At 43.6% G+C, this 24,236-nt stretch overlaps 1 non-coding gene across 1 annotated transcript; it reads left to right on the forward strand.

The window, feature by feature from the left end:
- Positions 1-1,001: 1,001 nt before the first annotated feature.
- Positions 1,002-1,106, forward strand: LOC138581606 (U6 spliceosomal RNA). The gene has a single exon (XR_011304666.1). It is a non-coding gene; the product is annotated as a U6 spliceosomal RNA (small nuclear RNA).
- Positions 1,107-24,236: the final 23,130 nt, after the last annotated feature.

The following is a 24,236-nucleotide window of genomic DNA, read 5'->3' on the forward strand; positions in this document are numbered from 1 at the left end:
CCTCACTGCCTTATTTACTTGCAGCATGTTTTGAGGAAGCGGATCAACAGCAGCACAACCTAATTAACATCTCCCCCACAATTTATTTATATTTCTGGTTGACCCTTGCATTGTCAGGAAACATATTTTTTGTTCTCCTCTCGCGTTTGTCGGGGAGTTATTGACTAATTGGGAACCCATGGCTGCAATATCAAAATCTCATGAACGTTTTGAAGAATGTAAACATTTATCGGGCATTGAAAATTCCAACTTGATCGGAAGAATAACATGGATATTTAGGGCATTAATCATGTAGTGATGATATTACTGTATACTTGAGTCAGTGTGATAAGACATGAACCGCAAGCCTAACCATAGCTACAACCACTATGACATGATTATGAAGAGCATCGACTTGGCTGACGTGGGACACATTGGGCCTCATTACAATGTAGGCGGCCACGGAATGAACGGTGCCGGTAAGGGATCGACACCATTAATTCCGGGCCGCCTCATTAAGAGGTCTGCAGCAGGTCCCACTCTGGAAGCCTGGCCAGACCAGGCGTCCTTCGCGGGACCCGCTAGCAGACCAGGATTCTAACAGCGGGCCCATCATTAACAGGCCGTTGTTAGCATCCTCCCCATTCCCATTGAGCCCTGTGGGGATGGGGCTGTACCGGGTCTGGGTCCCGGGAAAGGGAATTATGGGCCCTCTAAGATGGGAATGGCCCGGTAATTCCCTATTCCTGAACCCGGACCCAGTACCCGGTTTGGGGGTAGCCATGCCGCTAAAAGCGGCATGGCTACCTCCAAACTCGTAATGAGGCCCAATTGTCTGTAGGATAGGAGGTAAAGAGCTAGGACCCTTGGAGAAGGTGCCAGCCTATTAGCTTGCTAAGGTAGATGTACTGAACTGGGTAAGGTCACATTTCATGCTGGCTGCCAGCGGCCTCCCCCACCTCAGGGTATTGCGATTCCTGCACCAGGATCCTTCTAGTCCGTTTTTAATACTTCATTACATTGTGCTCTTTTTTCCAGCACATTTGCACATATTGTAACGATACAGAGAAGATTAGCATTACATTGCCACGTATAACACATCAAAAAAAGAACTTAATCAACCAGATGCAGCAAAGTAAGCCAAACGTTCTACTTTTATAATGTCAGCAAAGCACTTGCGCTGTTCACTTGTGGATGCTTCTCAGCTGGCCAGGGCACAACAAAGCCCGCTTTAAGAGTCCTTACTTCACCCATGACCTTAGCAAGGATAATGGGCTGTAACTTATTATTGCCTAATAGGCAGGGGTGGACTGGGAACCAAAAGAGGCCGTGGAAATAATTTTGCAAAAGTGGCTCCATATTACACATTTTCAGCAGACCTTGCCCTTTTCCTATGAGGAAATGGTGAAGTTGCAACTCAAAAGAGGCACAGGGTGCAGAGGCCTACCGGGAAATCTCCAGAGTAGACTATAGGCCAGTCCACTCCTGCCAATGAGAAACCATAGCCTTAAAGTCTGTATCTTTAATTTGGGCATTGTTGAGGAGTTGAACTGTCCATAGCCTAACATTATTAAAGAACTGCCTCTTTACCTCCATCTTCAAACTCCTCAAGTCCTTCTTCTTCTCTTCCTCTTTCTCTCTCCCTCTCCCCTGCTAACTTTCTCTCTTTTTCTCTCCTGCCTCACTCCTCCTTCTCTTCCCTAACAGTTCTTCGCATTTGGCTCCGGCCCCTGTACCATGCTCAGCATCACTGCACCTTCAGCATACGCTCCATGAGGGGGGTAACCTCTCTGCACTTAACCCAGGGCCCTGCTGGACTGGGTGCACTTGTCCCCCGACTCCAACTTCCGCCTGTACCTTTGTATGACCTGAATTTACTATGCTAGTAAGTTCTGTCCTGACCCCCCTTTGTCTCCGCTCCCTAGTCTGGTTGTGCCTGAAACACTTCATGCACTTACACTAGGAGAAATGCCGTCAGGCCTGGTATGCTAGTTAATTTTTTGTTAGATTATTCCGAAAACCTAAAGGCCTAAGAATGACTACTGTATTCTCTTGCACCCTTCCCGCCTTGAAACGCTTTGAAGCACTTCACTTGTGTATAAGCGCTGTACAAATAAACAATTACAATTCATGCCTTTGAAGTTCCACGTTATTGTTGTTTCATTGGAGGGCTCAGTGGCGGTAAGATAAGTGGTGAGTCTATGGGTACCTGGATTCAGGACCCACCCAGCACAGGTGTCTGTTTCTGCTCTGCAGGCTTTATGGGACAAACTGGCCTTGCAAGTTCTGTGCTCTAGTTCATTTCTTAGAAGGATGTGTAGGTGAAGAAACGAGTAGTGTGCAAAGTCTCTTACGGTAAACATGTTCATAATTATGAATTGTGAGCACAGTATGAGAAAAGTAGCACGAGCACAAAAACACTAAAGCCCTTGTCTAATACATTAATAAACTCTAATTACTTTTTTAAAAAAAAAATCAAAATAGTGTCTTTTAGTGATATTGATTGCCTGGGAATACATATCTCAGCCAGATACTCCGGAGCGCTGTGGCTGAAGGGACTGGATAACTAAACTAATTGACACATCAGCAGGGCGCAATGACAAATAAAACGTGTCGCTGCACCTGTGCACACGTGAGCAAGTACTCAGATAGCCTATCTGCTGTACTGATCACGGGTTACAAGCAGAATGTTACTGCCAGTGATATGAATAGTGAAGATCAAGTTTTAATATGAGATTGACCCTTATGTGGCTGGAAAGCTTGCAGCAGCTAAAGCACACAGCAACAGGACCCCAGCAGTCAACTATAGCTTTGGTCGCATTCCTCATCCACTTGTGAAACCCCAAAAAGTAGAACTGTGCCGGTAGCAGGTTGTGGTTGAAGCAATATTTTCGGCACTCCACCTCCCAAAAGCCTACTTATGGTTGGGAGACCGAGTGCGTGTACCGGTACACAGGTGCTCACTCACAGCCTAACATACTTAAGGCGTGTTTTAAGGTCTAACATCCTACAGAAACATGCACCCACAATGCATTGACATTTCTAGTTGCCCTTTGCATTATTTTGGTAAAACATATTCTTTTCTCCTCGCATGATTGCCAGGGAGCTGTTGACTTCGCCAGAATCCATGAGTGCAATGACAAAACACATAAAAAATTTGAAAAATATGTATACATACATTGGGCATTGAAAATGCCAGCTTGAGAAGAATATTAACATGGATATTTAGGGGGCTGATGTTCAAGTGATGACATTTCTGTATCCATTAGTCATTGTGATAGGAGACTACATGAACCACAACTAAACCCTAGGTGCACCCTCTATTACATTCCTTTCCCTGATTATCGGCAGCATCGACTCAGGGGAAATCTTGAAAGTGTCCGTAGAACAGGAGTGAAAGAGTTAGGACCCTTGGCGAAGGTGCCAGCCTATGACTTTCTTGGTAAGCAGGCTGGGTTGAATGGTGTAAGCCCACATTCCATGCCGGCTGGCAGCACTGCCCCACCTGAGTGTATTGCAGTTCCTGCAGCGAGATTCTACTAGAGCATTTTTACTCGTCATTACATTGACAGAAACAAGCACTAACTCTACCCAGATGCAAAGTAAGGTACACGTTCTTCTTTGCAGCACAAAAGCCTTGTGGAGGCTCCCATCTGGCCAGGGCACAGCGAAGCCAACAATGATACTAACTTCTCAAAACCTTTTAGCGTCTGTCATGACCTTGAAGGCAGGCAAGTTCTTAGAGCCTAATGAGAAAACGTAGCTTTAAAATCAGTAAGACTAATTTGGGCATGTTATAATGAGTTCACCTGTCCATAGCCTAACATTCTACAAAAAAAGCCTCTTTAGCTCCAGGTTCATGCTTTGCAGTTCCACTATATGGGGGCTTGGCAGCCAGGCATGGATTGAGCAATGTGTTCAACTGTCTTTATCTTCCTAGCCATTCCATTTTCCTAACCTTTCACTGTTCTTTGCAGGTGGAATGACATGGTCGTCTGGTTCATCAAAGGGCAATGGAGGGCTCGGTGGCACTAAGATAAGTGGTAAGTGTATGGGTACCCAGATTCAGGGACTACCTAGCACAGGTGTCTGTTTCTGCTTATCATATGTTATGGGTCAAACAGAGCTTTCCCCTTCTGGACAGTGCCCCCTGTCTGTTATGGTATAGATACACATTTTCAGTCCTGTCGTTGAGACTGCATTTTCCCAAGCATTCGCAGCAGCTGATGAATTGTCTGAGATTTGAAGTATGAGAATTGAACGAGAAAATTAGCACACTCACAAAAATCCGTGTTTGATTCATTAAGGAACATATCTCATATCTTTTATCAAAAGCATCTCTTTCAGGGATGTTGAGTGCCAGGGAATAAATGGCTCATCCCCATGAAATTATCATGTATTACAGGATCTCGCAATCAGTCGTATATCTACCACCAATGCTAGCAGTCTAATCAGAATAGCTTTGCAATGTTCCTTGTCATATGAACACAAGCAAAACCAGACAAGTTCTGCAAATTTGGGAATAATCAGTGGGACGCAGCTTGATTCCATATGTGTAGCAAATAAGTGCATAGTGCTTCATTTAGTGAGACACGCAAACCAAAACATATGACCTATCTCTTTAAATCAATCATGCCCACTTTGATTTGACTAGGCAGCCTTCCAAATCACTGTATGTTAATCAGAGACATGGCACTACCAGTGTTGGCATATGATACAAATTTCTAAACCATAAGGCCAACACGTACTTGTGTTGGATGCCTTCTCATGCAGAGTGGATGTGGCCTAGCAGTCTGGTGTGAATTCGACTTTAAGATGGTAGGAACAATACTGATTTGGATGTGTCTTGCCCCATGTTTCAATGGTGCAGATAGGATGTAACAAGGTCATATGGATGGCAGCCAAGAGCAATAACAATACAAGATTCATTCAAAGAATTGCACCCATCACTTTTTGATTTTACTCTGCTTTTTTCTCCTAGAATTTCTCATGTATAAGTTCTTATTTTTGCCATGCGTCCTTAAGTAGGTAAACCAAATGAAAAGACAACTTGAATATTCTCTGTGAGACTCCTTAGCTAGCTGGTTGAGGTCTCAAATGTGTAATCTGTCCGATCCCTGAAAGCATTTCATCCTACTTAGTTGGCTAGTGAGCATAAGACCTACGTGAGATGTCTCCAATCTTCCGGCAGCCACAAGTGATCTGGATGGTGGGAAAGAGAGGAAAACATCTAAAGAAATATGTGGCAGGTATGGGAAAGCGCCACTGTGTCCAAGACAAGTAGGCCCTCTTCCCCTGTTGCCACAGGTGGCAGACCATGAGGAGGACCTAAGAAAAATGAGCCATGATGGTACCCTTCTCAAACAATCTGGGACACATGCCCAGGTAAAGCCGCTCACTCAACAAATCATGTAGTGTTTAGTTTGTTTCCCTGTAGTCTAGTAATCATACAATATTCATATACAGGCAGAGACATTGAAAGCCTAAGGCTGACGTGTGTCTGTGATAGAATGGTTTCCATTTAGGACGGTCATGGCCTTGAAGTTCACAATTAACTGATCTTGGGAGAGGCAGGGATACGACTATCCCAATATGTGTGGCTCTGTTCTGTTACAAACTAAAACAGTGACCTGCAATGCTACCCAGGTGCTGTAGCAGTGGTTAAAAAAGGAGCTGTGAAGCCGAAGTGAGAAGCCAGTCTGCAGCAGAGCAGACCAGCACCAGAGTCCTTCCACTGTGTTGTATGTGAAAGGAGGAGTCTATAATTAGCCAGACCCATCGCAGAGCGTTGAGCGGAGCCGTGAAGCCGAGGTGAGAAGCCAGTCTGCAGCAGAGCAGAGCAGACCAGCACCAGAGTCCATCCACTGTGTTGTACATGAAAGGAGGAGTCTATAATTAGCCAGACCCACTGCAGAGCGGTGAGCGGAGCTGTGAAGCCGAGGTGAGAAGCCAGTCTGCAGCAGAGCAGACCAGCAACAGAGTGGTGCCATCAAGGTATCTGACTATGTAAAAACACTTGGCGTATACCTGGACTCGAACCTCACCATGGACAGACAAGTGAATACCATCTCCACCTCCTCAGCCTACTACGCCAAAATCATTAATGCTTCTAGACAATTTCTCTCCCAACAGAACTGTCTCACCATAGCCAGAGCCATTATAGGCTCCAGACTAGACTATTGCAACGCCTTACTATGCGGGATGTCATGCAAGAACCTCTGAAAACTAAAACTAGCACAAAATAATGCCCTGAGAGCAGCCACGGGCACCTCTAGGAAAGAGCACATCTCCGATATCAGGAGACAGGCCCACTGGCTCCCTGTTAAACAGAGAATCATTTTTAAAACTCTCTCCTTGGCACACAAATGCCTCCATGATGGTGCCCCTCCGTACCTTGTAGAGAGGATTGTCAAACACAGTGCCACAAGAACTCTTAGGGGAGGCTACTCCAACCTTATCCTTGTGCCCAAAACCAAAAAGGCTTGTGCAGGAGGATCCAGCTTCCCCACGATTGCTGCCACACAATGGAATGCCCTCCCACCGAACCTAAGAATGATTCAATCCCATACAGCCTTCCGAAAAGCACTCAAATCACAACTATTCATCTAACTAATCAGCTTTTTCTCCTGTGATACATAAACTGTATTAGTAATGTCAATCTTGTAATGAGTAATGTATGACGACTGTAACTGTAACCAAGAGACCTTGCGGTCACATGTAACCTAGCCTATTGAAAGTGTATGTAGAAATTCTTGTAACAAGCGCCATGCTGCCTCTGGACTGTAGGTGCGCTCTACAAATGAAATCAAATAAAAATAAAAATAAAAAGAGTCCTTCCATTGTGTTGTACGTGAAAAGGGGATTCTATAATTAGCCAGACCCACCGCGGAGAGGTGAGCGGAGCTGTGAAACCGAGGTGAGAAGCGAGTCTGCAGCAGAGCAGAGCAGACCAGCACCAGAGTCCTTCCACTGTGTTGTACGTGAAAGGAGGAGTCTATAATTAGCCAGACCCACTGCAGAGCGGTGAGCGGAGCTGTGAAGCCAAGGCGAGAAGCCAGTCTGCAGCAGAGCAGAGCAGACCAGCGCCAGAGTCCTTCCATTGTGTTGTACGTGAAAGCAGCAGTCCGCTGCAGACACGGAGCCGAAGCCACATGGAGCCTGACGTGGGACCGATGAAAACACCTACACCCACGCGGCTGATGGCGCCGGGGAAAAAGGAAAGGAGCAAGTCAGAGTCTGCCCCGAGACCTGCAAGCACTTCTTTTGAGGGTTCCAGTCCCCCGGCTGAGATAAGCGTGGCCCCAGGGGCTAGAGAGGCTAACGAGTCAAGACCAGCGTCCCTACTCCCTCTAGAGCAGAGGCCCGCAGGGGAGTACACAGCCATAAACAGTTCGAATGTGGATGTTAATCAACTGGAGCCGAGTGATCAGAGTCTGGCGTCAGTATCTCTACCTACAATGCCTTCCCCGAATATCCCGGCTCCAACAGAAGATGAAATCACCCAAATATCGACAGTGGAGGAGGCGTTTGGGGTGCATCAGTGTGAGGAACTTACCTCTGCATCGCCCTCCTCAAGCCCCGATGGCCCTGCAGCTGGCAGTCCGCAGTCCACCGGTAAGGCGAGTGGCATTTGTGCGAGCGCGGTCGGAGGACGGCGCCCGCCTGATGCCAGGTGGATGTCCATCGGTGGGGGCAAACACAAACAAAGTGCCGAAGCGGAGGCGGACCTCGCGAAGCCCGATGTGATTGACAGGAAAGTTGGAAGTACAGTCTCTGCAGGCAAAAGCCCTGCATGGAGCATAGCAGGAGCAAAGAGGGGAGAAAAAGAGGTGGAACCTCTGGACAACTCACCCACCCAGAGAGGCCACAAAACAACAACACTGCAATAGAGATACAGCTCAAAAGAAACTGGGACATATAACGGTCGAAACCGAAAAGGAATCGGAATCACAGTCTAGCAGCAACAGTATTCTAATAAGGGCAATGATGCATAATATCAGCAGAGAAAATGCTGTCACCCTACAAAGCCAGGGGAAGCGGACAATAAAGACAAAAAGAAGATCAAACGAGATTAAGCCCATTATTGAGATCAGTGGGAGTGAGATGGATTCTGACACCGATATGGACACAGAAGATGAATAATCCGACGAAGTAGTCACCGATATTGAAAGTAAAGCGGCGGACGAGACGGAAGACGCAACAAAGGAAACAGATGATAATCAACCAAAGCCCGCAATGATGGAAAAAAGTAAAAAAAATACTAAACAGTAAAACCCTGGTGAAATTGTCGAAACAAGGGGATAAAAAGGTGCCAAACAAAAGATCAGTAAGCAAACAGCCCCTGACGGAACTGAAGGTCAAGAAGGTTATGAGAAGAAGGGATCAACCCGCCAAAGGGCTGCCAAATCCACTTCTGTCATGCCCATTAAAGGCTTTCTTTACCCAACATCATAAAAGAAAGCTAGTCACAGAAGAAGTATCCGATGTGGAAATGCTTGAAGTAGCACTCAAAACGGCACCAGCCCAAAAGCAGAGAAAAATGGAAATGGATGCCACCGCAAAAGACAAACGGGGTCGGCGGACTGGGTGTCTCAAGAAAATAAAGAGATCAGCATTAACGAAGATAAGACAAGTGCAGAAGTTCTAAAGGGCGCTGGGGAGACGGTCTTGAAGGAATCAGAGACAAGGAGTAACGTCAAATTCAAACCTTTAAATCCTCAAATGCTACACCCCAAGAAAGGGGCCCAGGAGATCAAATGTGTAATGGAAGGACTGGTAGAGGGAAACGAGGAGGAGGCGGTTCAGGCAGAACATACAGCCAGGGAGGCAAATCAGCGACCTAAGATGCTGACTGAAAGTGTACATCGTTTAGCTTGGACCAAGCCCCATCTGTCCACGGGCCCGTCCAACAAGTCACCCACTAAAACGAGGGAGACGTCCAAAGCCCTCTGGTATAGTGTCCGTATAAATAAAGGGTCCGCAGGGCACCTACCGTTAAGTGACAGAACTCAAAGTCCCCAACTGGACTGCACACAAATGGATTCTACAGCTGTAATGAGAAGACAGGAAAAAATCCAATTATCCCCGAAAAAGAGAAGACTTAGCGACATAGCAGCCTCGATGCAGAAAGAATCACCAAATAAGAAACCTGACATGATAGCAACCATGTCTGCAATGTCCATCATGCTAGCGCCCTTCTGCAAGTTATATGAAGCCATAAAAGAGGATGTTAAATATAACACCACAATTCTAACAAATATGATAACCAAATTGTTGCATGTTGAAAGCTACATTACAGCAGTAGAGGACAGAGCAAGTAACCAGCAAGTCAATTGGGAAAGTAAAATCGAAGCGCTGGAAAGAAAGATCGAAATTATGGAAGCCATAAACAAAAAACTATTGTCACAAACGAACAGTCCAAAACCTAAATGTCAAGAGGCGCAGATACAGCTAAAGAACAAGGGAAAACCCCAGTCAACACCTTCTCTGGACAAAAGTGAAGGCAAACTCCGTCCAATCCCAAAAAAAACCTCCAAGTGCTACTACTTCAGACAGATGCAAGCAGAAAGCCGAAGAAAGACTGGAATTCGACCAGTGACCCAGTAGAGAAAAACCATACCCTGGCGGGGTCGCAAGGAGAGGAGAAACAAGTCGAACCAAAAAAACGGCGAGAGGAAAATTCCATAGCCAGATCTCCTAGAACAACAGAGGAATTCCGGACCAGCTCCGATTTAATGAACATGTCGCTAAATGCAGAAAATGACCTGATAGAGGAGAATGAAGGCACCAGAGATATATTTAGAACCGCCGAGCGCACCACCCAAATTAATGTTCTGAAGGTGGCTGAAGTAGGGGCAGAAAAAGCTTATGGTCTCAAGGATCGTAGCATGCCATCTACGTCAGAGCCAAAGGATTCTAAAGACAAAAACAGACATCAGTCAAGTGAGGAGGACCACAAGAAGAAACCCAAAGAAAGTATAACAAGAGGGAGCCCACGAAAACATAGAGCCCAAAGACCCGAAAGGGAAAAGCAAAACAGTACAAAAATGGAGATAAGAGTGTTTAAGTTGGAACAAATGGACACAGAAGGAGGTAACTTAATACTCAACAGATCGACAGTATTGAACATAACAAATGAAACGAAAACGTTGAAAAATATCAGAACGGAAGATTTCAAACTAGTGGAGCCATATCACATGGAAAAGAGGGCCAAAGCCTGTTTACATCTTAAATCAGCTGGAATCATATACATCGACTGCCAGGCATATGACAACATCGAAAAAATGGGTTTTCGTCTGACCGAGATAACCACGATGAGGGAAAGAAGGGAGCACCCGTAGGAAAAGTCTGAAAGAGCCAAATACCAAAAACACTACCAATTGAAGACGGAAGAATGATATCGCCAAAATCATTGGAAATACGCCCAGGAGTCACAAGAAGCCCGGAAGGATCATCGCGATACCCGCGGGGAAGGCAAACGAAACAGAGAAATGAGTGGGTGGGAAAAACCCACAAACAACTCAAGATGGACTCTAAACAACAGGGAGAACCCTGAACATGGACGAAGTTCTGACAGCACCTGTAGAGATGAGCATCAAGACGTGCGGAGAGTCTGAGCTGAAGATTTAAATACCCATGAGGATAAGAAAAGGGCCCAGCCTAACAGTGTGCTGAAAACTTCAGAGCCCCACAAAGCAGGCCCCTGGGAGTGGTTACCATCAACATCGAACAAAAGCACAGGGAAATAGCAACGACCAGGGTCATCCTGCCTCCACGGCAACAAAAGCAGAAGAGTTGCGGAGCGGCCCATAAATGAAAAATTCAGTTTGGGATCGTGGAACACAAGAGGACATGCACATCTCACGATAGTCGGAGAGGTCAATTTGGGCATCTTTGACATAATCTGCCTGCAAGAAACGTGGTTGGTATACCAACCATCACTTGATGGTTACACCGTGGAAATCTCACCAGCTGTGAAAGGTCTGCTAGGCAGACCTTCATCGGGTCTCCTAATTGCAATCAAAATGGGACAGGAACTATCCGAACCAAGAAAGTGGAAAGAGGCATACGAAATGCTGGTGGTCTTGACTACATGGTGTCACTCCACCGAGAAGAAGAACAGCCATCCTAATTCCTTAGCAATAATAAACTGCTATTGGAACACGCAACGTATGTCTACAAAATCCTTCTGCGTGAACATGAGTGCCACGATTGATCAACTGTACGAAGATTTCGAGAGAATAGAAATCATCATATGTGGCGACTTTAACGCAAAATGTACCGACACAGGGGCCGTACAGCCAGGAACTGCCCAACGGCACGGGGTCATGGAACCAACCGCAGAGGGAGGAAAGGCTTGGAACAAAGTCATCAGATCAAGAAACATACAAAACATAGCCTCGCTCTTCCCAACCCAAACAAACATCCCAACGTGGGAACGCAATTTTTTTGAATGCTACCCTCGACTACATATTCAGCTCAGACGGTCTTACACACAGTATGAGGAGTTTCACGGTCCAAAAAACCTAACAAAGCGACCACAGCCTATTGATCTGCACATGGCAAGGTTGTAGGTTGAGCAAAGAGACATACGAAACAGCTACCAAAGTAAATTCCCAAATAACCCGACTCAGGATAACAGAAGCAGACATCCTGAAAATCAAAAGAGCATGGGACCAAAATGCCATCAACAATCAGGCAAACAAGATCGAGGATAGACTTAATTACTTACCTCTACTACTGGCATATCGTACGCAGGGGTCTCAAAACATCAGGAAATCAGATCCCGCAATACACGCGTTCGATAAGGCATTGGTCGATAAAAGAAAAGTGGTGCGAATACTGAAAAGAATAGCCAAAAACAACAATGCACAGGGAGACTGGGAGAAATGGAAGCTGGAAGTGAAATGGTATAACAGATGGCGCAAACACCACAGAGCAGCCAAATACCAAAAGGATGTTGAGGAGATGATGGGCACACTGCAAACAAAAGAATCCAGCGAATTTTGGGGCCTGACAAAATCAATGAACAGCACACTGAGCGCCATCCAGTGCAACGCAGTGGCCGAAGCAAAGTGGATAAGTTATCTAACCACGGAATTTGAGAGCCCGGACGCAGTTCTGCCGGTGGTGAAACAAGGGCCAAACATAGCCTGGGTGGATGTATCCGATCCAGCAGACATTGAAATGACAATTAAAAAGTTGAAAATACCCAGAGCCCCGGGCCCGGATGGCTTAACGAATGTGGACCTTGAACTTTTCCCAAAGGAATGGTCGGAAGTGATCAGCATGATCTTTGCGGAATGTGGTAGGAAAAAAATGATCCCGGAGACTTGGCTAAATGCGGTCATAGTTCTGATCTACAAGAAGGGATCCCGAAATGACCCCAAAAGTTATAGGCCTGTCGCCTTACTGGATATAATAGGGAAAATCTACGCAACTCATCTGCTTGAACACTTTCGAATCTGGGAAAAAAAATGGACCTTCGAAAGACTTTCTTCAAACAGGCTTCCAAAAAAATGGTAGCACAGTGATTAACATCTTGCTTATAAACATTCTGAAAGCCAAAGTAAAGGAAGGAGCGCCTAAGGTCTTTTTGGCTTTCGTGGACCTATTGAAAGCTTTAGATAGGATAGACCGGAACAAACTATGGTCAAAACTACAAAGTTGGAATTGCCCTAAAGAGGTGCTTGACCCAATAAAAGCTCTGCACTCCCAGACGAAAATCAGAGTCAAACTAAACTATCAGGGCATGTTATCAGAGGAGATCAAGGTGAACAGAGGCGTTAAACAGGGCTATCTATTGGCCCCGGCCCTATTCATCGCGTTTCTAGGAGACTATCAGCAGTCGGAAAGTAAAATAAGAGCATTTCCTCCAAAAATTGGCAAAACAGAGATTCCGCGACTCCTTTACGCTGACGACGTGATCCTGATTGATCAGACCAAAGTGGGGCTTCAACGGAAACTATCTAACTTGGCAAAGTATATCAGTGAAAACAACCTTGAGATAAACAAATCGAAAACAAAAATTCTAGTTATAGAGAAAGCACCAAGCAAAACGAAAAAAAAACAGACATGGTTTCTGGATAACACCAAAATTGAAACTGTAAAGAGTATCAAATATATGGGCGTACAGATGGATAGCTCAGGAACGGATAACACCTTGCAAAGCCAACTGTGGGAGAAAGTCAAACGTTTGACTTCACAAACAAAAGCAGTGGATAGCAAGTTTGGAAAATTCCCTCTAATTCCGGCAATAACCTTTTATAAAACAAAGGTAGTCCCATCGCTCGTGTATGGAACAGAGGCTTCACTGTATATCTCACGGCAGCTTTGGACAAAATTGGAAGGCTACGTCTGGAAATCTGTTTTAGGCCTACCAAACTCGACATCCATGCCTGCCATTAGGAGAGAATTGGGCCTTTGTCCCTAGCGTCTATGGTTGATCAAAGCGCTATGAGGCTGTACAGGAAAATAATCATGTCCGACACCCTACGCACATATGACATCATGAGGGAAGAAATGGAATCAGGAAAGTGCGAAGAAAAGGCCAGAAAAGACGAGCTAACACAAATAGCCTGTACAGAAAAAGACCTAAAGGAAAATCCAGATTGAATTAAACGAAAAATGGAAGAGTGGGACTGGATCACCACAGTTGAAAAGGCAGTAGGAAACAAACTGTTAACCCACTTACCACGGACTTTCAACAAGCTGAAAAAACCGCAAAACTACCGTCTAAAATTCCCGGACAAAAAACTGAGAAGTCTGTTTATGAAAGCCAGATTTAATCTGTTACCAAGGTGGGAGATTATAGCCATTCGAGGAACCAAGAGCGACAAGACTTGTCGCCTATGTTAAAAGGAGGCAGTGACAGAAACACTAAAACATATAGTGATAGACTGTCCAAAAACCAAAGAAAATAGAATGTCTTATCTTCGGCCGTTGCTTTCAAACGCTTGTTTTTTACAATCAGAGGACCTGTAGAACAGATTGATCTCAGGTGAAAAAATGAGATAGACTGTGGCAATGGCGAAACTAACAGAATTAGCACTGGAAAAAATAAACCAGCAAGTGCCCACGGATAATCAGCAGACAAGCGTCAAACCACCCCAGTGATTATGACAAAGATGCAAATCCTTGCATCCGTTCTCCATCGCTGAATACTAGCACTACAGGATGGTGGATTTGCGGGAAGATGTTCCTCACGCATGAAAAGAGAGTTTGAAGCTTTGATAAAACTCAGTTTTAGATGAGTAAAAATCAAATAAATACATTTTAAAAAAAAAAAAAAACAATTGTTCAAGCAGTTCCTTCAAATACTGGGTTCTGTGAATTGATGCTATGCTTGAAAAGTGCAGTTTTGTGCCTCAGACAGGGGTCTCCAGACCATAGTCTTTGATGGAAAGGAGTGCAATGGAATGGGTGTTTAGGAACAGAAAAGAGGATGAAAAAGCAACTATGGATAGAAGCAAATCTAGTGAGGGATATGTGTGATAAGTGTGATAGCTAGGCTCCATTATGCACCAGTTAACAAAGCCTCTTGAATCAGATATGCAGAACGTTATTGGAGTAAATTCCAAATAAGTCTGTTTAAGGGGGGAGTTACCTTAAATGTTAGTATGCAGCTGCATGTTGAAATTGCGATGTGCTCAAATGACTCCTTGAGGCAGGGACACTTTTGATGTCAGGGAATGCATTTCATTTCCGAGACTAAACAAACACCACTTTAGGAATGTTGACACTCGCAAGGCCAATAGGTACAGAGACACCACATAAAGAATAGATCATGTGATGAGTACATTTGGATGGAAACTTTAGAGACGGATAACAAAGAACGGGAGTATGAGTATCTGAATGGGCTGCAAGCATTGGAACCATAACTCGAATATCTGTGTTTCTGTCTACTGTTAAATCATGTAACACGTAGAGTAATTCAGTAGAGTAATGTAACTTAAGAGTACACCCTTGACTATTAGATTTGTCCGTAGAATGCCAGTGCAATTAGTGCAGTTTTTCATACCACTGAGGATTGCAAGTTGCATTTTAACGTGTTATTCCCGGGAAAGATGATCCCTTCCCCTATTCATTTAAGCACCTGAGTGGATCTGATGGCCCTGCAATACTTAAATGCATATTCATGCATATTTGTTAACACTAACCAGCACATTTGTTAATTATTTTGCATGTTTACTTGCTGGACAGAAAATGTGTTTATGCTGTTGAAGGAAATGTGTTATGAGGTTACCTTTTAATGGACGCTTGACTGAGTCAATTAAACCGGTGAGTCGCCCATGGTGCCCATAGCAGTGATATGATATGATGAGTCATTTATAATGCTCCTGCATACACGTGTTTCTGTACACAAGTGCACCCTGATGGCCCAGAAAGTATGTAGTTCAAATCGATTCGTCATCATCAATAGTGTCGTCATCAATAGTGTGTGCTAGTGCATAAGGTTACACATCTGGCAGAGGGTGCACTAAAGAAGTACTTTACCAATCAGAAATCCTTCCACTTCTGGAAGATATTCAGGAATGTCCGACCTTCAAATAAGGATGTGAACACGAGTGCATGAGCTCCAGAAAAACTCTTATTAGTAGATGTAACTTTACTTGGTATGGTATCTCGAGAAATGTAAACAATAATAAATAGGTAATCTTATTTACGGTATGGTAAACACCATCAGTGACACTAGTGCAACTCTCCAAGAAGGGGATATTTATTAATAATAATAATAATAATAATAATAATAATAATATTAATAATAATAATAATAATAATAATAATAATAATATTGTGTGATAATAGATGTTCCTGCATGTGGAATCTCCTCTGTTTCTTCTCCATTGTAATTGAGTTTTCCAGTACTTAGGACCCTGTCCCTATTATGCAATGCATGTGACATGAGATCATATGAATGACAATGAGATAGAATGAACCCCCTGTGCTGGACTCACCTCATTCAATCCAAGGTGACCTCCTGAGAACTATGGTTTTGTATTTAGTGGCTCGTTCAGGCTATTGGGTTCTTGCAGGTTGACATTTTCTGGTAGTACCTTTATGTCGGTCAGATAGCACAGCGAGTAGAGCGCACACTCTGACATCCGTGCAGAGCTTGCGGACACAGTTTTGAATCCTGGCAGAGCCAAACTCAGCCTTTCACCCTTCCGAAGTTAATAAATGAGCACCACACAACGTGGGTAATAATACACAGCACTGAGATGCCTGAGGGTTTGCAGCCCTAGATAAATGCAAATGATTTAATTATTATTATGCATATATCATGACAGCCAAGGTTATCCATACCAAACCAGTTGATGGCACAACTGTAAAACTTGATCGTTAAAGTGCAAGTTATGTGTACCTAAATGGCATAGACACCCTTATTAATCTCTGGACAGCAGCATAGATCCACCACTGCTTTTCAGTCATTTATATATTGCCCCAATAATGTCTGACGATGATTGGCCCAGAAAGCACGAGGTCTGCCTTGTGCTTGCTCTATTTTCCCACCACCTGCTTGCTTCGAAATGCAGTGCCATGTTCATTAGCTGTTGGATCCGAAACCAGATGTTCAAGAAACCTAAATAACATAACACACTTTAACAGAGCAAATAGTTTGGTGCTGTTTAATGATACACATTAGCAAAGACAGCAAACACAACCCTGTGATGGATATTGTGGGAGGAAGTGCTTTAAAGGAGGGGTGGAGAAGCACTGGAGGACTGGAAAAGAAATTCGAAAATAATAGAGCAGATTGATAGATCCAGGTGACATCTCCTAAAATCCTGAGCTGTAATCAAACATCTGGTCGAGTACTTACGATCAGCTATAACAAGGTCCAACCTTATAAACCGTTGTACTCCCATCAAATTCCATGGGACTGCCATAAAATTCCGAAACAGTCTGTTAGGCAAGATTGCATGCAGTATCCTTTGAGTGTTCTACAACAACCCTGACCTCCCGGCAATAGCAACTAAACCTTTGGTATAAGTCTGTACCACACAGGTTGGTAGTGTGGACGAGTAGCCAGGCTTATCTCAAGAGGTGTCAATGTGAGCTGTAGGGGAGTTACACAGACATTCACAGTGACAGGTACAAGCAAACACTTACACACAGGGTTTCTTGATAAAACAAAATGATTAATTTATTTACCGGTCAGTTAATGTAAGCCTTCTTCAGAAGGGAGCAATATACAACAACACACACATACACTCCAAAAATACACACTCCTAGATTCTAAATCAGTTAATACCCATTTGGGATGTCATACAGACACTACCTACGCCCACAGGTGACTTCACTAGTTAGGGCGCTGTTGACATTAATATATTACTGTTTGCATTTAGAATTTATTTGGAAAAGTGTCAAAGAAAAAGAGGGATCATATTAAACCAAGTATCCACACACTTATTCTCAAGAAGGTAAGTACTTTCAATAACTCCCAAATGCAAAGTTAGTTAACCCTTACCTGGAAGGAAGGCAGCAAACACTTAACCAGAGGAGAGAAGAGTCATTCAGAGAGCCAGGCCAGCCAATGTTAAGTTATCAAAAGTCAAGGTGAACTGAAGCACTTCTTGCAGGTAAGTTGAAAGGCTTTCACAATGTTTAAAAAGTCTTTGTAGGAATCAAAGTAGGGCTACAAGCTGATTAGGCTTGTGAGGTAAAGAATGCAACAGCAACTCTACCCATGCAAACAAGCAAGTCTCCAACGAGGACAGTGGTTACACAACAAGATGTAAGTTCTCTTAGATCTACAGCACCTTTAGGTTGAAGAAAAAGTGCATCAGATGACTTTTGTTCCTGTGCAGCTCTGCAGATATCGCTGTTCCTGGGCCTCAGTCGTGGGTACAAGAGGGAGGATATTTGGGGACTCCTGCACTGCAATGAGACACTCACCGCTCGCAATCGGCAATCTTCAAACAAGTGGCTGTTTGGTGTTTCTGCTCCTCGCGTCTACCGCAAATAGCACCACTGTGGTTCCTGGCTGTTGAGATGGGCTTTCTTTGCTTCTGGGGTCCCACACTCTGTTGAGGGGGACAGGCTAGGTCAGCTTAAAAGCAACACACACAAACTGGTGTTCCTCTCCCTGGCTATCCGGTTCCAGCAGAGACTGCAGTGGAGACTCGACCAGCATTGAGAGGATGTCCAGGTGGCTTACTTTGGAGTGGATTGGTCCAACCAACTGAAAGGGAGAAGGTGTCCTTGCAGGAGCTTCTCTGTCGATACGAATTTTGAGTTTCAGCACAGCAGCAGGGCTTCATCGGGCAAACCATTGGTCCAGGAGTTGCAGCAGGTGTCCTCTTCAAATTCTTCTTCAGATTCCTACGCCCAGTAGTCGGCTCTGCCTTCCAAGCCAAAAAGCATTGCCTTTTTTTTCAGATTGCTCCCATTCATTCTAGGCTAGCTGTCAGTCACACAGCAGGGTGGCTGTCCTTCCAGGACAGCCAGCCGGCCAATCACCTAAGAGTGCATTCCTGTCTCATAGGAAACTAAGCACAGGGAGTTTCGGGCACCTCTCTCACTTCCTGCCCCCGCCAGACACCCTGGAGCCAGAGAGAGGCTTCACTCGTGAATCCTGCCAAAGACAAAATTAACAAAGGGACCAAACCTGGTTTCCACAAAGAAATGGAGAAAAAGGAAGCCTGGGGTCATTTTGCCAGAAATGGCACCCATGGGTGCATTACTGTGGCTGCGAACGCAGCCCGCTGTAAAATTCCATAATGGTAGTAAAAAGTAAACCACTGCCACCAGTCATTCAGTGAGGAAAGGGTAACATAAAATGGTTACATGAGACTCTAGCCAAAGGGTATACTAAGTAACCCCTCAAGCACCCTATGGTAAGATAGTGTGTGCTGGGTCTAGAAAGTCAATTTCACTTCACTGCTCTTGGAAACAGTAGTTTATCCCAGAGAAGGTATTTAAACCTTGGGGAAATCTGAAAGATGATGCCTATGGAGTTTTTCAGACTCCACAACCAAAAGAAACACAGAGTTAAAAAGCACATTGAAATACACAAGAGAGTGGAAAATAGGGGCTTACTCTCTCCAGGTTAAAAATATCAAGTCCTCAAAATCCAGCAAAGTAGCTGGGGGTCTCTAAGGTGGAGGAAATTAACACATTTCTGAGAATTCTCCCTAACACAGTCTCACAATGTTCCCCAAGCACATGGAGGAATTGAAGAAGAGAACTCTGCACATTTGACACAATTGATCGAAAATAGCCTTCGTTATTAGCAGCATGGTACAAGGCAGCTGATTAATTGCAACACATATTGTGGGACTATGCACCCATTTCATGGTGAGGAGACTTGGTTGGGATTGGAATCAGCACATTTCTTCTCTTCATCTTGAATGATTCACACAAACTGCTATATGTGTGCAATAGCTAGTACAGGGAGATATCTCTCCCCCTCTCATAAACCTACAAGGTCAATCCACAGATGAATTCTGGCACACTTTCAGCTCAATCTAAATACTAGTAGGCATCTGAAGAGTCTAATATTGTAATGTACGTACAGGGTTATTGTAATCTAAGGAACAATGATTCAAATGTTATAAATTATTCACCTGAGTTCTACTTATCGACCAGCAATTTTGAGGTTTCATCCTACACCTCTGTTTCCATTACAATAAATCCAATATAGAGAAATTAGACAATCTTCTGTAAATTGGAAAACAAAGTCCTCCACGTTTCGTCAAATGCTGATTGTTTGAAATAATTTACACAGGATTCTACACACTGTAATCCTAACGCACGTTGAACAAGGTAGTGGTGGTGCTTACTCACAATGTGTGTGAAACATACATTTTCAGAAAATACTCTTTGATGACAAATGGGCGGGTAATAATCAAAATGGCTTCAAAATCTTGAGAGTTTTTAGTTAATTGTACAAGGGATTAATTAGTTGTTTTGCAAAACAGTGTATACGTGGTAACATATTGCAATATGGCGAATTAATGGTGTGTTTTTAAGCAGAGACAATTTGCTAATGTTAAGTAAATACCAAATGTTATACGTATATAGAGTGATGTAGTGTTCTGCCATTTCGTTTTCTTACCATTTCACTCTTCTCTGCATAGGTGGTGGGATCTCTATGCCATCTTTTGGTGGAGCTAATGGTGAGTGTATATTGGACCTTAAAAGAAAGTCTATCACAAGTTAATGATGTCCTCTAATGGCCATTAACTGACAAACAATATTGTGTGTTTCCATCATATGTCCAGTGAATCACTGAAAGAGTAAACTACTTTAGCATTGAGTCAAGGTGCTGAGGAACGGCATAGGGCAAGGGAAATAGGTGGAGATTAGACACACGACAGATTAGCAGTACAGGAAACACTACATGAGGAATAGCCTGGGAGAAGTGAATGGGCTTTGCAGACTTTTCGGTTCAGGCCTGTCCACATATGGCCATGCACTACCTGGTTGCAACTATCCCCATGGAGCTACACGATATGATGTTTCCTGCCCAACTAGTGCCATCAGAGAACTAGGTGTGCTTGATTTGGAATTGTAATGCCTCCACGAGGCATGGCATTATATTGAATCATTGAGGCTGTGCCATCAATTGCCCCGCTACTTTCTCAAAAACACAGTATTGGTATCATGACCTTTTTCTCATGAATTGTGACATCACAGATGCATTCATGCTTGCACATACACAGCACTGCATTGTATGGCACAACCCATCCATCATAATCTGTGGTGTAGGTGTCATGCAAACCATGCATCACTCAGTCAAGATGGAGGAGAGACGAAAGTGGTTTTCAAAATGTTATTACTTACACATGAGACATTGCTTGTGACACACGCAACTCGTGGAAGCCCCTGAAAAGGACCCTGGCTATCACTAGATGCTCACCTGCCCAATTTTGAACACATTCTTGCAGGCACTTCTGACCCAGGGTACTCATACTTCATATCAAAGGATGTGCATTTAGATGTTGGTGGGTACCATTTACCCATGGAAGAGAAGATCAGTTGGATAGATCATTTAATTGTTAAGTCAGAAGGGCTGTATGACAAACAACGCATATCTGTCGCCTGAGCAAAACCAAGCATGATAGCCTATATGCTGGAAGGGGCATTGGTTACAAACAGAATATTACTGCACAGCGATAAGAATAGTCAAGAGACATGTTTGATTTGTTTAGGTACTCTTGAGAGATGAGAGCTTGCAGCAGGAAAAGCCCATTCCAGCAGGCACACCATGGACGACTGTAGCCATGGTTGCATTCATTACCTACTAGTGCAGCCGTATTACATTTTTACAGGATTATGTGAAGCAGAAATATGTTGGTACTCTGAGCCCAAAAAGCCTTCTAAAGTTTAAGAGGAGTGTGCAAATTAGGACACAGCTGATCACCAGAACCCTAATCAACTGGATACATGTGTTGAGGCGCCTGATCAATAGCCGTACATCCTAAGGAATCATTTTATGTGGAAACTAAAAATTGTGAGATTTGGTTGCTCGCTTTTCAAGGAAAAGTTGCAACACAGGGAAATTGGGATTTCTGTCATACACCCCCTGCCAAATGTTTTTTAGTGCCCTAGGGTAAAAAGTAGAAGTGTTATGTAGCCTGTGTTTTCTAGGGCATGGCTTTAACATGCCCCAGCCCCCATGCAGTGAGTAGATTCCAGACATACTCACTGGTGCAACTAACACCTCTTCTCCAGATATCTCTCCTTTTGTCGCTGCGTCGCATAGAATAAAGATGAGTCCTATGATAAATTCGGTCCCCAAACCTCCTCCACCTTTTCCTTCTCATGCCTTCCTCGCTATCTGATCCATCACCCGCCCTCATCCGAACTATCTACCTGACTTTCCTCCTTCATACCACTGCTGGCGGTTCTGTCATAAATCTCTCCAACCTCTATGACGGACAAACACACTTCAACGTCATGAACTATGGCTGTAGGCACTATACCAATTCAAGATAACATGACATAACATGCACCCAAAATGTATTGATATATCTTTTTGACATTGTAATTTTTTTTTGGTGACACATTTGTTCTGCTCTTATGATTGCAGTGCAGCTAACGGTTTATATGCAACCCATGACTTCAGTATCAAAAAGGCATACCAGTTTTGAAAAATATAAATGCTCAAGATTGAGCAGAATATTAACATGGATATGCTAAGGACTATTTTTGCGGTGATGATGTATTCTCTGTCAGTCACTGTGATAAGATACAAACCACATGCCTTCCCATGTGTGCAACCAGTATAAACAAATAGAAAGAAAAAACAAGACTAAAACTTACTTTGCCCTCTGTGCAGAAGGTGTGTTCTAGTCTATTGCCAGTCTTCATTACAATGCCCTAAATAAGACTAAATAAAAATTACATCTACCAAGATGTGGCTAGTAGTAGACACCACAACATAAGGTAAACTTGTTTCTTTTTTTAAATGCTCCCAGGTTATGCACTTGCCTTTGCTAATGGCAGACATACCGAGACTCTCTCTCAAATTCACGGCACCCCAAAGCCTGTGTCCAGAACTCTCAATTTAATGGGGCGCTTAACTTGGGAGCCTGTCTGTAACTGATGAGCACAGCACGTTTAGGAATTTCTTATCACCTACTTACAATCCTTATCCTTACACCCGGTCACATGTTTATGTCCTAACACTATATGTGTGATGCCTGTTTGCCTTGCTGTACATGCCTTTAGAGTCACACTGTATTGCTGTCTCAGTAATGTGTGCTTGCCAGGCAAGCAGTAACATAGTAAGATGTTCAATTGTTTTTGATTCCATCCCCCTTCAAGAACCTGCTACTTTTCTTTCTAGGTGCTGCTGGTGGATTCTCGTGGCCACCTGGTTCATCACAGACCAATGGACAGATTGGGGGAGCTAAAACTACTGGTGAGTTTATGGAGATACTGACCATACCTACCACAATGTTCTGTTTCTGCTTTACATGTGTCATAGGTCACTCAAGCTTACATATTATGTGTTGTGCTTTAACAAGGCATCACTAGATCAGGGGTCTGTAACCTGCAACCCTCCAGATGTGTTGTACTATAACTCCCATGGGCCTTCACCATGGTATATTTTTTGTTGGGCTGATTTGGAGCTGTTGTCCAAAACATCTGGAGATCCATAGATTTTAGGCCCATGCCTGTAGATACATTTTGATATATGTGAATACTTTAATACATTAAGGAACCCTAATATCTGTTTATCAAAATAGTGTATTTCAGTGATATTGATTGCCAGGCAATACATTCCTCAGCCCAATACTCCCTGGGGCTATGGTTGGCTGAAGGCACTATCAGGCATGAAAATTTAACAAATAACACTTGTAGATTAATTGAAGTTCTTGACCACAGAGAAAATTTGTATTGGCATTTCGAAAAAAACATAATTGGTGTGATTGCATGTTTCTTATTGCCCATGCATTGAGATACGAAAAGATATAAGCTTTAAGCATTATTAGAGCCTCAACCATTATTTAGCTAATTGGCTTTATTCGAGGTGACATGCACAGCAGCATTTATTCATAAGTATGTTGAGTAATTCTGTTTGCCCATTTCAGAATTATACCTTCAAACATCAATTGATGTTGCTCTTCTTTCCTCTTAGATGGCATGTAGCCTAAAAGCTCAGGTTGTACTGCTTCCCTTAAGGTCAAAGTTAAGAATGATTAACAAAAAACACAATTGGTCAAGCTGAAAAAAAATGAAATGCAATCCAAAGCTATTAGCTTCCCTCCTTCCCCATTATTCAAAGTCCTTCAGTGGGTGGTTATACACCAGACCACTAAATACCTTGAAGATAGTGTCTTTGGAGATCCACTTCAGTCTGGCTTAAATAGTATACACACCACCGAGATTGCACGTGTGCATGTCACCAATATTATCTCCAATGCTCAACAGTCCTAACTATCTTCGAAGCCCATTGTTTTGGACCCCTTTTCTGATTTCAACACTGTCAACCACTCCTCCCTACTGCTCACACTCCACAAACGTTGCTTTTGCATATTGTATCTCACCTGGATCGCCTCCTATATGGAAAGTCACTCTTTTATAATCTCCTGGAATTTGCAAACCAATGACCAAATGCCTAACCCAGGCAGCATCCCACAAAGATCAGTCATTGTACCTGTGCTCTTCATCCTCTATACCTCTGCCCTAGGAATAATGGTATCACCCTTTGGCTTTCACTATCCCCTCTTTGCTGATAACACTTTCATAATTTCCTTATCCCAGACATTCTGGAATTGATTACCAACGGCCCCACTGCAATATGT

Source organism: Ambystoma mexicanum, chromosome 3p (genome assembly GCF_040938575.1).
Source record: "Ambystoma mexicanum isolate Mex_15411 chromosome 3p, UKY_AmexF1_1, whole genome shotgun sequence".
Taxonomy (NCBI): Eukaryota; Metazoa; Chordata; class Amphibia; order Caudata; family Ambystomatidae; genus Ambystoma; species Ambystoma mexicanum.